The sequence below is a fragment of the Schistocerca serialis genome, chromosome 7, assembly GCF_023864345.2.
Source record: "Schistocerca serialis cubense isolate TAMUIC-IGC-003099 chromosome 7, iqSchSeri2.2, whole genome shotgun sequence".
Classification (NCBI taxonomy): Eukaryota; Metazoa; Arthropoda; class Insecta; order Orthoptera; family Acrididae; genus Schistocerca; species Schistocerca serialis.
The window spans coordinates 268,639,705-268,652,385 of NC_064644.1; the positions used below are offsets into that span (position 1 = coordinate 268,639,705).

The following is a 12,681-nucleotide window of genomic DNA, read 5'->3' on the forward strand; positions in this document are numbered from 1 at the left end:
ACCTGTCCTTTTTTCCCCCTAAGGTAAGTCTTTCCGCTCCCGGGATTGGAATGACTCCTTACCCTCTCCCTTAAAACCCACTTCCTTTCGTCTTCCCCTCTCCATCCCTCTTTCCTGATGAGGCAACAGTTTGTTGCAAAAGCTTGAATTTTGTGTATATGTTTGTGTTTGTTTGTGTGTCTATCGACCTGCCAGCGCTTTCGTTCGGTAAGTCACCTCATCTTTGTTTTTATATATAATTTTTCCCACGTGGAATGTTTCCCTCTATTATATTGGTGTTATATAAATACTTACGTGTAAAGTGTATTATTGTAAGCTTAAATATGTATGCCTTGAAATGACTTTCAGCCTGTATATTTATAACCTGACTAGTCAGCTTGTCATAAGCTGCTATGTAGACAACAGAACCAATAAAATACAATCTACAGTACAGTTCAGGACCCAACTATCAGAATGCCAGAAAATTAAAATAAGCCATAAGAATAAGGACGTAACAGCAATGGAATCTTTCAAATTACCAGGACTAAGTCTAGACAAGTACTGAAACTGGAATGTGCATATTGAGTGCCAATCAAGAAAATTATGAAGCATATAAGTTAATAGGTTTCTGCGGCCAGAGTCAGTTTAATAAAATCATTTTGGCATATTAGGCCACATCAAAACGAATCACTGAAACAACTAAAATGCCCATGACAATCTTTGCGGTGATTCTCTTCAGGGTGACTAACTGCTGGACTCTGCTAATGGTCTTCCCTGTATAATATCACACCATAAATAGCAAATAGTAGAATGATTTCTTACCTGGATGTTGAAATGTTCAGAACATCTAGTGTCAAACAACATAAAGTGTACTAGAAACTTATATACATCAACAGATATCTGCATTGTGAGTCACACTGCCATCGATTACATATTATGCTGCACTAAATATGCTGACTGATGAGCTTACCATGTTAGTGATACTCACAAACTGCAACATGAAATGAACGAGCTCAAGACAATATCCTGTGTAAGTGGATATAGCAACAAGAACATACAACAAGCTATGAAGTACAGTGATAACAAAAGAGACAAAGGAACTGAAGTAACCAATATTCCAGAGCCTGAGAAGCATCAGCGGCTGATAGGCAAGATGATTCAGTGCATAAGAATTAAACCAATATTCTAGAGCGGCTGCAATATCCATTATCTGTTGAAGGCCACAAAGTATTGTGTAGAGTATCTCCACACTTCAGGCATCTACAAACTTCAATGTGAATGTGGTGAAAGTCCACATTGGTGAAACTGGGAGACCTATTAGCACTCACATGTTGGAGTATGAATGCCACATGTGACTAGGACAACACAACAAATCAGCTACAACTGAACACTGCCAGTACTATGACCATCTATTAATATTAAAGAACATAATGTGCTTGCTTAGCAGCCATGGATGCAGCAATGAGAAACAGAGAAACTATTGAAATAATTAAACACCCCAACTGCATGAACAGAGAGGATGGCTACAAGTGACCAGTGGCCTGGCTGCCAGCAATCCCATTATGTGAGACTGCATGTATTGTTTGTCAGCCAGCAGGTCAACATGACCGCGTTCAATAGTATAAACAAGTGACCACAAGAGAACTGCCATGTGGCATTAGCATCTCACTGCAGGAAAGCAGTACCCCTGGGTACAAGCTGAAGGTCCTCTATCGCCTACCAGTCATCTATCAGAGTAGCACAGGCAGTAACCTACAATGCAGCCACCTCTCCAAAACAATCTCTGCACTGAATTGGCCATTGGCATCTCAGTATGTGATTTCTATAGCCACCTGACAACTGAAGCGAGACAGTATATACAGGAAGACCATCAGCATACTGCAGCAGTTAGTCATCCTGAAAAGAATTGACAGGAAGGGGGTCAAAGTGTGAGCATTTTCGTTGTGTTTCATAATGATGTGACCTTATACCCAAAAGCATGTTATTATAATTAGATTATGAAACTTTATACCATAAGATATTACTGAACAAAAATAGGAAAAGTGAGGTTTTCATTCATCTAGTATTGGAATATTCTTCTTCAGTAGTAAAATATATGTTTGCTGCTCTGTTCTAATGTACCAGCAGTGTCCTACTGGAGTAACATACTGCTTTCTAAATGCTGGATTAATCATGCTGAATTGTCCCTCTAATTGATTTTTGTAGTGTAAATGGTTGTATATGTAGATCTGAATCTGCTCTAATCTACATGACGCATCGCTGAACCAACAGTTTAGGACTATCCTCAGCGTTCCACTACCAGTAACTGCCTTTATGTCTTTCAGTGGAGAAACTTTATAAGAAAATTCCTCACCCTGGAAGTATTTCATTTTGTTTTTTAGGTAAAAAAGTAAGTTCCTATCACAATTCCTTTTTAGGTCAATGCAGTTTCTCCAGGTTTTTTGGGGGGGAGGGAGGGTCAATGTTCACTACATCCATGGCATTTGGTATGCCACATACACCTCTTGTATAATTTCGAATGGTAAGGACCTCAGTCTTGTTTGACTGAGTTTGTTTTTGGCAAACCTGGGTTTCCCAAGCTGGGGACTGGTGAGTATCACTAGCTCTCTGTACATGTGAGCTATGCGCATGGTTCAGTGACCACCATGCTGTGTGTCAGTGGAATACTGTGCCCCATGGAGCAAGCATCTTGGCTTAACTGCCTGTATCATGAGACTGGTGCAAACTTTATAAAATATCTCTTAACTTCCATGTGAAAATGATACAGATAACGTCTTTGGAAAAGTTACAGCTCTTCCATAAGTAGCTAGGTTCAGAAACTTTTGCAACCAGAATAATTGCCAATTTTGAGAATATAGTAATTCGTAAGCTAACATACTTTGCATACTTTAACTCTCCGATGTCATACAGAATAATATTTTGGGGTAACTCAACACTTAGGCAAAAGTATTCAATGCTCAAAAGAAATTGGTTAGGATAATGTGGCTCACAGTCACACATCTTGTAGGCATCTGTTTAGAAAGTGAGGAATTCTTACAACTGCCTCACTGTACATTTACTCAGTAATGAACTTTTTTCTCAATAACATGGACCAGTAATAGTTTCAGAAATAAACTGAAATCATGTTTCCTTGACAACTCCTTCTATACCGTATATGAATTCTTTAATAGGAATAAATAAATCTATAGGTATAATGTATGCATTTTGTGCTGTTTAAGGGAATGGGGTAGGTAATAATAATCTGAAGCTTAGAAAAACAAAGAAGAACCTTGCTTCAGGTGTGCCTTTCTTAATGCACTTCACGCTTTCCACATCATAACAGTTACTGTGAGATTGATCAATGGAACACATAACTAACTAACTGACATTAGAGTGTTGAGGTTATATGGTTATTTAGTGAGCAATCTCTGGGGTACCTGCCACATTTCAGTTTTGTAATGCTTTCCCAGGCAAGTGATGCTCTGTCTATATGGACTTATAGTTCCCTAGCTGCTTATGGAATGCCAGTGGATCCTGGATGTTCAGTTGAGTAGTAATCAGACTCATGAAACATGAGACATATGGCTAGACCACCAGAGATGTCTTCAAACACTAGTGTAAATAAATTTTGTGAAGGACCATGTTCAGTGGTAAACAATGTATTTATTATTAATAAAAGAGAGGAAAGAATTAGCAGGGTCACCAAATTTATTTTGAAGCTTTGAAATGGTACTCTCATAGTCAAGGCAGCTAGAAAAACATATGTAGGCAAGTTGTTAAATGCAAATTCACTAGCAGAGTATGCTATAATTACAGAGCTGCACGTAGTCCTAAATTGTAGTAAAGGGGTATTCCCTTGCATAGGCATAACACACTTGGATACCAAACAACTTCAGCAAAAGTGGGAAATTCAAGATTTGACTGAAGTGAAAAACATTATGAAAAGATGAAACTATATGGTTCCAGAGAGTTTTCCAAGCCTGAAATGTCTATAATGTATACATGCAGACTGCAGCAACGAATGAAAATTTGTAGCAATACTGGAATTGAATTTGAACCTGGATGTCCTGCTCATGAGGCAGATGTGCTTACTGCAACACCATCGTGGCAAAGTGGCTTTGCACAAGTGCACGGAGTACCCTAGCACACCTCCCTCCTCAGTCCAAACACCCATTCATGCCTGAACCTTGCTGGCATTCCCCCAAAACTCAAACAGTATTACAGAGGCTCTCCAATTGTATTGCAATATCACCTCAACATTGAATGAAATTGTGGATCCTGCCTAAAACCCAGACATAGGTGCCTTAGTCAAATGAGAATATATGGTTCCAGAGACCTTTTCAAGCTTGAACGGGAATTTAGATTTAGAAGGGAGGCATGCTAGGGTACTCTGCGCATTTGTTCTAAGCCAGTGTGGCAGGGTGATGTAGTGGTTAGCATATCTGCACACTGAACAGCAGACCTGGGTTCGTACAAATTTTCATTCACTGCTTCATGAACCGTGAATTTACTTTCAAAATCTTTTCTTAAGAATTTGCTTTATTTACTAGCGATTGATCAAGAACATTAACACATTTCATCACACTATGTGAGTGTGGAAGAAGTTGCCAGTGGGCAGTTGGTAACTGATGAAAACGTATCAAATTTCTTTCAACAAATGGAAATTTTATTCCTAAAAGCCCCCCACCTTTCTTTTCTAAGAAAAAAAAGAAAGAAAAAAGAAAAAAAAAGAAACAGATTTAAAATTATAATCAGAAATTTGTTACTGTATGAGCTTTCGGGCTGAGAACCTTGCCGCTCCCTTTTGACATGGCCGTAGTCACAACCGCTCACAACAACCTCCGAAAGACTACACTGGTGTAAATCTGCAACACACCAAATTACTTTAAACTAAAAATTTTAACAACTCACACAAGCACATAAACTATGCACCCCGTTGAAGGGATGGAAATGGTACAAAACACTAACATTAAAAAAATTAACTTGCCACCAAAAGTGCAACTTAATTTATATATATATATATATATATATATATATATATATATATATATATATATATATATATATATATATATAAAACAAAGATGATGTGACCCACCAAACGAAAGTGCCGGCAGGTCAACAGACACACAAACAAACACAAACACACACACAAAATTCAAGCTTTCGCAACAAACTGTTGCCTCATCAGGAAAGAGGGAAGGAGAGGGAAAGATGGAAGGAAGTGGGTTTTAAGGGTGAGGGTAAGGAGTCATTCCAATCCCGGGAACGGAAAGACTTACCTTAGGGGGAAAAAAGGACAGGTATACACTCGCACACACACACACACATATCCATCCACACATATACAGACACAAGCAGACATATTTGTGTGTGTTTGTGTTTGTTTGTGTGTCTGTCGACCTGCCGGCGCTTTCGTTTGGTGGGTCACATCATCTTTGTTTTTGGATATATTTTTCCTACGTGGAATGTTTCCCTCTATTATAATCATATATATATATATATATATATAAACAAAGATGAGGTGACTTACCGAACGAAAGCGCTGGCAGGCCGATAGACACACAAACAAACACAAACATACACACAGAATTCAAGCTTTCGCAACAAACTGTTGCCTCATCAGGAAAGAGGGAAGGAGAGGGGAAGACGAAAGGAAGTGGGTTTTAAGGGAGAGGGTAAGGAGTCATTCCAATCCCGGGAGCGGAAAGACTTACCTTAGGGGGAAAAAAGGACAGGTATACACTCGCACACACACACATATCCATCCACACATACAGACACAAGCAGACATATTTAAAGACCCCAGCAGAGAGTACGAGTGTAGGACAGTAAATCTTTGACGAGGGCTGTCTGGTTGAATCTGGGAGTGGGGCTGAAGGTGAGGCCTTTGGATAGGACAGAGGTTTCGGATTGGGAGAGAGGTTTGGAGGAAAGGTTAACTACTGAATTAGGGTGTTGTGGTTCCAGATTGTGTTGATCGGAATTTTGAGGTTTTGGAAGGAGTGGAGCTGGAAGTGGGAGATTGAGTAGATGGGAGAGACTGGGTTTGTGTGCAATGAGAGGAGGTTGAGGTTTGGTGGAAAGGTTGTGAAGGGTGAGTGAGTTGCCTTTCCGGAGGTGGGAAACCAGGAGATTGGATAGTTTTTTGAGGTGGAGGGTGGCATGCTGTTCTAATTTACGGTTGGCCTGTAGGAGGATGCTCTGAACAGCCGGTGTGGATGTGGGAGAGGAAAGATTAAAGACTTTTATTAAGGATAGGAGTTGACGGGTGTGTTCATTGGCTGAGTTGATGTGTAGGTGAAGGATTAGGTGGGTGAGGGCAATGGATTGTTCAATTTGGAACTGGTATAGGGACTGATGGAAGGAAGGGTTGCAGCCAGAGATGGGAACTTTAAGTGTGAGGCCTTTGGGGGTGATGCCAAATGCCAGACAAGCCTGAGAAAATAGAATATGGGAGCGTAATCTGGCTAGGGCGAAGGCATGTTTGCGGAGGGAATGTAAATAAAACTTAAAGGGGTTGTTGTGGGGGTGTTGTGAGGGTGACATGGTATTAGAAGGTGGAAAGTGTAACATGAGGTGAAATGAAAATGAAAATAGAAATATATGGGGAGAGATAAAGGTGAACCGGAAAGTAACTGGAGATCTGGAATGAAAAAAGGCGAAAAGGTGTTGGTTACAGCTGGGCTATGTTGGACTGGGTTGATAGACAATGATGTGCATAAAGGTTAGGTGGTTGTGTTGCCGCCAAAACACGTTAAAGGACGGAGAAATTCGGGAAAATTTCGAAAAAACTGCGTGTAGTATATTAAAAGGAGTGGTATTGTGGTGGCAGATTATGAAAATGAGGCTAACAATTGTCTGACGAAGAAATAATGACGTTAAAACCTGTGGGAAGCAGCTAAAAATTATAAGTGATGTGGGAAAAACGGAAATGGAAATAGCGAAAGTTATTAGAACTGGCCGAAATGGTTGTTTAAAAGGTGAAAGGAGCTGTTTGTGAACTAGAAACGGTGGATATTATAGTGACGGTAGTGCTGAAAGTGGCAAAAAAATTTTTTTGGTTATGGGTTGGAAGTGGGTTACGTATTATTTAGTATATATAGGCGGGATAAAAGAGTATAGCAGATTACGGTAAAAAGGAGAAGGTGAATACAAAGTGAAACTACTGGCAAAAACAGAAAGAGGAAAATAAGACAACAGAAAAGATTTCAAAATGCAACAGTGACACTAACAAACGTAATTGTTGGATTCAAATTAATGATATCAATATAATAGAGGGAAACATTCCACGTGGGAAAAATTATATATAAAAACAAAGATGAGGTGACTTACCGAACGAAAGCGCTGGCAGGTCGATAGACACACAAACATACACACAGAATTCAAGCTTTCGCAACAAACTGTTGCCTCATCAGGAAAGAGGGAAGGAGAGGGGAAGACGAAAGGAAGTGGGTTTTAAGGGAGAGGGTAAGGAGTCATTCCAATCCCGGGAGCGGAAAGACTTACCTTAGGGGGAAAAAAGGACAGGTATACACTCGCACACACGCACATATCCATCCACACATACAGACACAAGCAGACATATTTAAAGACCTGCCAGCGCTTTCGTTCGGTAAGTCACCTCATCTTTGTTTTTATATATAATTTTTCCCGCGTGGAATGTTATAATTTTTTTTTTTTTTTTTTTTTTTTTTTTTTTGGTGGAACAGTGGCAACTTTATATACTAAAATGACCATTTAAATAAAAACCCATGAAATGCAATCTTACATAAAATATACAAGGTTGGCCAAACATGCTCTACGTTACACATATACCGCCTCTCAAGATGATAGGCAAGATAAAAACATATTTCAGGAATTCGGCTGTTACACTTCAAGCAATAAATTCATTAACACCGAATCTGACAAACATGACAGAGGCAGCTATTAACGTACAGCACACCGACAGGCAGACAGACAGACACTAACTGCCTAACAAATGCAGACAGCAGACAGATAAGGAAGCTGGGGACGAGAGACTGACTAAGAAAACAAGTATAATTTAACGAGTAAATGAAACAACATATCACGAATCACTTAATTTCTACTAAACTGCGATGTCTGGTGAAGATCTGGCGCAGCACCCCCAAAACGCTCTCCCGAACCTTCCGCTGCCAGCCACTTCAACGGATGCGTGAAGGCGCGCCGTTCTCCCGTCTCACGGCGTCACAGCTCGCACCGGCTAGACCAATGTCATGGGTTGACCCCTGTTGCTCTCGTGTGGGTCGCAAAGCCACTACCTCTCGCTATACAGCGTGGCCCACTGGACTGATGTGGCGACCTCACATGAGCCGATGCTCAAGATGGACAAGTCATCTTGTGCCTCAGTACACGACCGATCAATCCAACCGCCAATGACCATTGCCTGAACAAACTCGAGCAGACTGGCGGCCTAACACATACTAGCACTCCGGACGACAGACAGACACTGACTGCCCCACACTGACCTGGCAGACCCACTGACTCCTGGTGAGCTCATAGCACCCCTTAAATGCACGTGAACCAGCAACATTTCCCCTTTTCCCCCAGAGGGAGACACCAAAGCTGCGATTGCCACAGCAGCGCCACTGCCAGAAACGAAGGGCGACTGCTTCACACAACGCGCTGCGGCGCGCTTTTCAAATCAGCAATTTTTTCCACTGCTCACTTCAGTCTGCATATACACATCCTTGATGCCTGAAACTTGAAAAGGTGTCTGGAACCATACAGTTTCATTTGAGCAAAACACTTATGCATGGGTTTCAGGCAGGATCTCCCATATCGTTCATTGCTGAGTGCTATTACAAAACAGTTGGAGAACCGCTACAATGCTGTTTGAGTTTAGAGGGAATACCAAGTGGGCTGAGGTGTGAATGGGAATTTGGATTGAGGAGGGCAGCATACTAGGATAGTCCATGCATTGTGCAAAGCCACTGTGCCAGAATAGCATAGTGGCTAGTGGGTCTACCTGGTGAGTGGGAGACTGGTTCGAATCCTGGCCTTGGTACAAATTTTCATTCGTTGCTTCAGTCTGCACGTGTACATCATTATGAAGAGAGTAAACAGTAGTGTTGGCAGAACCAGCTTGTAAAAAACTGGGACCTGAAGACTGGTGTTGTAAGAAATCGGTGGGAGAAGGGACTAAAAGGCAGGACAGCTACACTTACAGGTAAATATAGGCTCTCCTTCCAGTTTTTTGTTTAAACGGCTGTTATCATAACTCAAATGATGCCAAGAAACTACCTTGACCTTTCAATGTGCCACATTGCATGTTTCCAAAACTTTTTGACACACACACAATCATTTTCTTGTAACACACATGGCTACACAGCACATAACAGAATTCATACCTATATTCACATTATGTGGAAATATAATAGGTAGGAGAAACAATAAAACTGCAATATTTTGCAAAAAAACAAAATGGTTTAGTTTTTAGTGTTCATGGCATTATGATTCATAAGCTTGTCTAAAAAAATCCATAATACAAAAAAATGCATTGAAAGTTTAAATATGAAGGAACATGCAACAATGTGGAATTGTAAGCTTCATGTTTCTTAAGAATACTAATCATCAGCATCAACTTTCCACTCCAGTAACTTGGGTGTGGTTGACAAGCACTCTCCACTTCTGTCTGTTCACATACCATTGTTCCTTCAGGACTATATTCCATCTCACTCTTCTTGTTCCCATATACATTTTCATTGGGTCCAGCCATCTCCTTCCTTGTTCTCCCTGCAGATTTTCTTCCAGTCACATCTGTTTGCAGTGACTCCTTTGCTAAGCTTCCCTCATCCATTCGTTTGACATGGTTAACCCATCAAGTGGGTAGTTTGCGCATGTGCGCCTCTTCCACAGTGGGTAATATGCACCAGTGCACGTTGGTGCTGCTTACTGTTCTCACGCATAAAAGTTTTCCTTCATGTTTTCGCTGTTGAATTTAAATTGATATTGGGTGGAAATGAATAAAATATATTGCAGAAGTTAACAAAACTGTATTTTCATGATATTACAAGTTGTTTTCAGTGTGAGACATTTGAAAAGAAGGTGCTGCACACTAGGAAACTTTGATTCTGTGCACCAGTGTGAAGTCTCTTTGCGAAGCGTTTCCTCGTGCATACCAAACACTTCCTTTTTGGTCTTTTCTTCTTTGTGGGTGACAGAAGGTCTGGAAAATGCCTGTCTGTAAGGCGTATTGCTTTCGGTTTTCGAGGTGAGCATCCTACTGGTGTCCCTTGTTGTGGTGAAGATATGGTCCACTGATCACCAAGAATAATCATGAAGCTCATTCTACTTTGTTCGCCACCATGCTTCTTGTACAGAACATGCAATGTCCAACAAGTGGCGGAAAAGGTTCTGATAATATTTTTTCATCCTGCTCCTGGCCATCTTGTAGCTTTGTATCTGAGAATCACACCTATCCATGACCCCCATATTCTTGTTGTAACGAACAAAACGTGTGGCTTTTGAATGATTCCCTTCTTCGAGTTTACATTTAAAACTGTATCACCATGGAAGGTGCTGACCGTAACAATGTCTCTTTTGTTCTTCCATTTCATTATTATCTGCTTGCCTCTGTACCCTGTTATGCACTGTCCTTTCTTCAGTTTTTCTTTGTTTACAAATTCAGGGAACTCCTTCCTGTTTTGCTGCATTGTGCCGACAATGTTGGTGCTATTGCTGGTTAGTTTGTCCATCAAATCTGGACTGGTGTACCAGTTATCAAGGTAATGTCGTGTCCTTTCCCAAGTAGATTGTGCGCAAGCTCCAAAACAATTCAAGAGGTAATTTTTTCATCTTGATGGTGGCAAGCATAATTAGTGTCCTTTACAGGGTAAAAAGTAAAGTCCCATACATACCTGAAACTGCTTTCACAGAGTTTGTACAATTTGATGCCAAATCTGCTATGCTTTGCTTTCATGGAATATATTGCCTCCATCCAAGCGGTCCTTTCCAGAGCAACGATGATTTGTCAACAGTGATGTTCCTTTCTGACATGTATACTGATCTGAATATACACCGCCAATGCTCCATAATGGAGTGAATTTTGAATAGTTTTCTGCTGATAGTGTCCAGTGGGTTATACAGGGTATTGTCAGCCAAGTGGAGGAATTTCAATAAAAGATGAAACCACTTTTCCCTCATCAGTTTCCTGAAGAAAGACGTGTCAACTGGTTCTCTCGTTGAGAAGTACATCTTGTTGTCTGGTTTGTGAGGAATTCCTTGAAGTATAAGCATTCCAATAAGTGTTTTTACCTCATCACGTGTAGTATCCCACCAACTCTGAACCCTGGAGTGTGCTGCTAAATTGGGATGAGAAGCTATGAACTCTTCTGCATATAAGTTTGTCTGTTCACCTGTTATTGTGCACAAAGCATCATCCACAAATCACTTAAAATAACTCATCACATCACATTGTTTTAGAGGCACAACTGTACCACTACTATTACTGAACAAGTATTGATTACGAACTGAACTAGCATGCACAAATGCGCTAGGTACCATTTGCTGCAGTAGTGTCTTGTCGTCAGGTGTTTCTGAATCAAAGTCACCTTCACTTGCCTCAACATCCATGTCTAGAAAACTTTCAGAACTCTCACTGAAATTATTGTCACCTTCTAAAAGTAGCGGATCTGATAAACGACTTCGTTTCACCTCTGCAAAAGATCACTCACTAACGTGGCACTAAACACAGATGAAAAAGGCATGTTTTTGCGGCTACTTCTTGGGACACATGCTGTAAATGCGCACTCGAGTGGACAATGTTATAACTAGCGTAGAACATGCTGTGTTGCCTGATGAGAGCTGCCATCTAGTAGATGAAGCTCAACTAATACCACAGTGTCAACGGCAGGCCGATAACTCATCATTACCACTATCTACTAGCCACAGAATGCAGTGGATGGATATATATGTCAAACCCACTGTGAATTAGCAGAGCATGGATGGATATATCCGTCATGCCCACTTCCCACTTAAAGCATTAAACCATCTCAAACAGACCATCTCACTATTTCTTACAAGTATCTGTACACTTCAGCTTCTTCCCTTTTTTTTTTTTTTTTTTTTTTTTTTTTACCCAATCCTATCTAGTTTTGAGAAGCATAGTTCATAAGAACTTCATATCTGCAGCTTGCAGTTTTTGTCAACCTGTTTGGTTGTTGTGGAGGTTTCTAAGCTGTAAGGTATGAGGGTAAAGTATGACTGAAGTAGAGTCTGTTTTGACCTTAAGGGGACTTACCCATTACAGAAAAGGTTCTGAACTTGATGATAGAACTGAGCTGATTTTTGAATTCAGTTATTGATCTCATGCTGTATCCTGTTATCACTTGAAATCACACATGCAAGATATTTGTACTGCTTCTTTGCTACCTGTTGACTGACATTCCAACCATTTTTAATGCAGTTACTTAATATAGGTACTTTGTTTCAAAATGCTACATATTCTATAAATTACTTACTGGTCGTATTTTAACCAAATGTTGTTGAGTGGCGGTGGGGAGGGGCAGGGCAGGGGTTGGGGGAAACTGCTCAGAAAGCAGTGGCACAAAAGTAACAATGGAAGCTACACAGTTGAGTAGTTTAGAAACTGCACTTCAGGCATGTGCTGAGCCATCCCTTTGGTTCAGTGGCTTATCTCCAACTTCTGACACACTGTATTATAGTTTTCTTGGTTACCACTGTCAGTGTGTTTAGACATTC

At 40.6% G+C, this 12,681-nt stretch overlaps 1 protein-coding gene across 1 annotated transcript in view; it reads left to right on the forward strand.

Moving 5' to 3' along the window:
* Positions 1–12,681, forward strand: part of LOC126412662 (putative helicase MOV-10) — a 431,824-nt gene that overhangs the window by 411,556 nt on the left and 7,587 nt on the right. The gene's annotated exons all lie outside the window — the stretch shown is intronic.